Here is a 4,438-nt window from a genome sequence, read left to right on the forward strand (position 1 = left end):
GATGTCCCAAAGCGCGTTACAGCCAATGAAATACTTTTTGAAGCGTAGTCACTGTTGTAATGTAGGAAACGCGGCAGCCAATTTGCACACAGCAAGCTCCCACAAATAGCAATGCAATAATCTGACCAGATCATCTGTTTTTTTTTTATTCGTTCCTGGGATGTGGGTATCGCTAGCAAGGCCGGCATTTATTGCCCATCCCTAATTGCCCCTTGAGAAGGTGGTGGTGAGCCGCCTTCTTGAACCGCTGCAGTCCGTGTGGTGAAGGTGCTCCCACAGTGCTGTTACGGAGGGAGTTCCAGGATTGTGACCCAGCGACGATGAAGGAACGGCCGATATATTTCCAAGTCGGGATGGTGTGTGACTGGGAGGGGAATGTGGAGGTGGTGGTGTTCCCATGCGCCTGCTGCCCTTGTCCTTCTAGGCGGTAGAGGTCGCAGGTTTGGGAGGTGCTGCCGAAGAAGCCTTGGCGAGTTGCTGCAGTGCATCTTGTAGATGGTACACACTGCAGCCACGGTGCGCCGGTGGTGGAGGGAGTGAGTGTTGAAGATGGTGGATGGGGGGCCGATCAAGCGGGCTGCTTTGTCCTGGATGGTGTCGAGTTTGTTGGGTGTTGTTGGAGCTGCACTCATCCAGGCAAGTGGAGAGTATTCCATCACACTCCTGACTTGTGCCTTGTAGATGGTGGAAAGGCTTTGGGGAGTCAGGAGGTGAGACACTTGCCGCAGAATACCCAGCCTCTGACCTGCTCTTGTTGCCACGGTATTTATGTGGCTGGTCCAGTTAAGTTTCTGGTCAATGGTGACCTCCAGGATGTTGCTGGTGGGGGATTCGGTGATGGTAATGCTGGTGAACATCAATGGGAGATGGTTAGACTCTCGCTGGTTGGAGGGGGATAAATATGGGCCAGGACACCAGGGAGAACTCACTGCTCTTCTTTGAAATAGTGCCATGGGATCTTTTTCGTCCTTGTAAGGAAGCAGACCGGATCTCGGTTTAGTGTCTCATCTGAAAGATGGCACCTCCGACAGTGCGGCACTCCCTCAGCACTGCACTGGGAGTGTCAGATTGATTTTTGTGCTCAAGTCTCTGGAGCGGGACTTGAACCCACAACCTTCTGCCTCAGAGGCGAGGGAGAGTGCGACCCACTGAGCCACTGAATGGCGAGCACGATGGGACGAGCGGCCTCCCCCTGCCCCTTAAGCTCCTATAATTCGATGATTGCTGACGACTCCGGGACTGGCAGCGGTTAGAGCCAGGATGGGCCAACGGATCACAGGAGCGAAATCGAACGCAACTAAAGACCCCAGAAACTGCAAAGCTGATTCAGTCAGCAGCCAGCGAGCCTTCCTGGGTTTTAACTCGATCCATATGGGAAAATCCTTGAGTCAGACAAAGAGCAGAACCAAGCGAGGACTCGAGGCTAAACCGCAGGGGCTGAGAAGTATTTCCAGTGGATGATGTATCTTTGGAGAAAAGTCTTGGAATTCCACAGATCTGTGTAAACACTAATTAGACACAGAGCTGAGTAAAGGCAGCTGATGAGATCTGCAGACAAGTGAGAGGGGGCGACTGAAGAATGTTAAAAGTCAACAGTCGGGATAGATTATGATGCGCACACTCATATAGGTGCATTGGCTTCAGCGATGTACGTTAGCAATCAGAAGGGTTTAGTGCATCATTCAAAATTATACCCTTCCCGTGTCGCAATCTGGCGTCATAGGGCTAAACTTTCCTATCATTCTCGGCGGCTTTTCGGCGATTTTCTCGGCGGTACAGCTCTTTTTCCCGCCCGGCGAAAGTTTCCCCATTTAGTTTTTTTTAGTGGTATCGGCTAAATCTGAAAACGCCCGCCGGGACCAAACTGCCGACCTGCACCGTCGAGAAAATCGCCAGGGCGTAAGTTTGGCCTCAACGGAAGGCCGCCCAGATCGCCGAGGGAACCGCCCTGTGAAAGCTGCTTAAACAGGGCGGTAGGTGAGTGCTCTGCAAAGAAAGGGAAGTTAAAGGTTCTTTATTTATTTTTTTAAAAATTTAAAACGCCGATTAGGTGTAAAAGTGTCTTGGGAATGCTTTGTAACTTTTTTTTTTATTGACATTTTTTTTTAGGTTTCCGCCCCCCCCCCCCCTTCCCTAGGCCCAACTGCAGCCTCAGACTAAATTTTTTTTAAACCGCCCATTTTGCTTAGTTGCCCCTTAACTGCCGATAAAACTGCCGAGAATAACGGTGCAATCTCACCGGGCGATTAGTTTTAATTAGTTTTGACATAAAAGTGGAAATTCTCACCAACGTTACTTACCAAACATTAGTGGTTCTTCTCAGCGGGCAATCGGGCATCGAGGGGCTCGCGGGAAACTCTCGCGCATAATCTGTTCACAATAATTAAATGCACACGGTCAGGTTGAGTGGAGCTGCCTGCTGCTTCAGCTGGCACTCAGGGAACTGTACCCCAGAAGGTCAATGGCTGCAGGAGAGGAGAGGACAGGAGGGAAAGGGAAATCAACCAGGACATCTCGCACTTGTCCAGGGCCCTTCGCAGTGAAGTGCGTCTCAGAGAGCTTCACAGTGGGAGAGGGGGATAACGAGCAGAGGAAGAGGGGAGGAAAAGGGAGAGATGGACACTGAGCAGGTTGTGCGTTCAAGCCCCACTCCAGAAACTTGAGCACTAAATTAAAAGCTGAGCCTCCCAGTGCAGTACTGAGGGAGTGCTGCACTGTCGGAGGGGCAGTACTGAGGGAGCGCCGCACTGTCGGAGGGGCAGTACTGAGGGAGCGCCGCACTGTCGGAGGGGCAGTACTGAGGGAGTGCCGCACTGTCGGAGGGGCAGTACTGAGGGAGTGCCGCACTATCGGAGGGGCAGTACTGATGGAGCGCCACACTGTAGGAGGGGCAGTACTGAGGGAGCGCCACACTGTCGGAGGGGCAGTACTGAGGGAGCGCTGCACTGTCGGAGAGGCAGAACTGAGGGAGTGCCGCACTATCGGAGGGTCAGTACTAAGGGAGTGCCGCACTGTCGGAGGGGCAGTACTGAGGGAGCGCTGCACTATTGGAGGGGCAGAACTGAGGGAGTGCTGCACTGTCGGAGGGGCAGTACTGAGGGAGTGCTGCACTGTCGGAGGGGCAGTACTGAGGGAGCGCTGCACTGTCGGAGGGGCAGTACTGAGGGAGCGCCGCACTGTCAGAGGGGCAGTACTGATGGAGCGCTGCACTGCCGGAGAGGCAACGACTATCTGTCCCACCTGTGACAGAGTCTGTGGCTCTCGTATTGGACTGTTCAGCCACCAAAGAACTCACTTCAGGAGTGGAAGCAAGTCTTCCTCGATCCCAAGGGACTGCCTATGATGACAATGGATGTAGTGATACCCACCCTCCTGTATGGCTCAGAGATGTGGACCATATACAGTAGACGCCTCAAATTCACTGGAGAAATACCACCAACGACGTATCTGCAAGATCCTGCAAATCCCCTTGGAGGACAGACGTTAGCATCCTCGATCAGGCCAACATCCCCAGCGTCGAAGCACTGACTACACTCGACCAGCTCCATTGGGCGGGCCACATCGTTCACATGCCTGACACAAGACTCCCAAAGCAAGCGCTCTACTCGAAACACGTACACGGCAAGCGAACCCCAGGTGGGCAGAGAAAACGTTACAAGGACACCCTCAAAGCCGCCCTGATAAAGTGCAACATCCCCACTGACACCTGGGAGTCCCTGGCCAAAGACCACCCTAAGTGGAGGAAGAGCATCCGGGAGGGCGCTGAGCACCTCGAGTCTTATCACCGAGAGCATGCAGAAACCAAACGCAGGCAGCGGAAGGAGCGTGCGGCAAACCAGACTCCCCACCCACCCTTTCCTTCAACGTCTGTCTGTCCCACCTGTGACAGGGACTGTAATTCCTGTATTGGACCGTTCAGTCACCTAAGAACTCAGTTTTAGAGTGGAAGCAAGTCATCCTCGATTCCGAGGGAATGCCCATGATGATGGTGACTAAGGGAGTGCTGCACTGTCGGAGGGGTAGTACTGAGGGAGTGCTGCACTGTCGGAGGGATAGTACTGAGGGAGTGCTGCACTGTCGGAGGTGCCATCTTTCGATTGAGACATTAAACCGAGGCCCCGTCTGCTCCCTCAGGTAGATGTAGATGGCATTACTTCGAAAAAGAGCAGGGGCGTTATCCCGTTGTCCTGGCCAATATTTATCCCTCAATCAACATCACTAAAAAAACAGATTATCTGGTCATCATCACATTGCTGTTTGTGGGAGCTTGCTGTTTGCAACATTACAACAGTGACTACTGTAATGACTCAATGACACTGTAATGAAACAGTTAATTCAGAGACCATGGTCCAGAACTTAAAGAAGGGTAACTTTGAAGGTATGAGACATGAATTGGCAAGGATAAATTGGCGAATGATACTTAAGGAGTTGACAGTGG

The sequence above is a fragment of the Pristiophorus japonicus genome, chromosome 10, assembly GCF_044704955.1.
Source record: "Pristiophorus japonicus isolate sPriJap1 chromosome 10, sPriJap1.hap1, whole genome shotgun sequence".
In the NCBI taxonomy this organism is placed as follows: Eukaryota; Metazoa; Chordata; class Chondrichthyes; family Pristiophoridae; genus Pristiophorus; species Pristiophorus japonicus.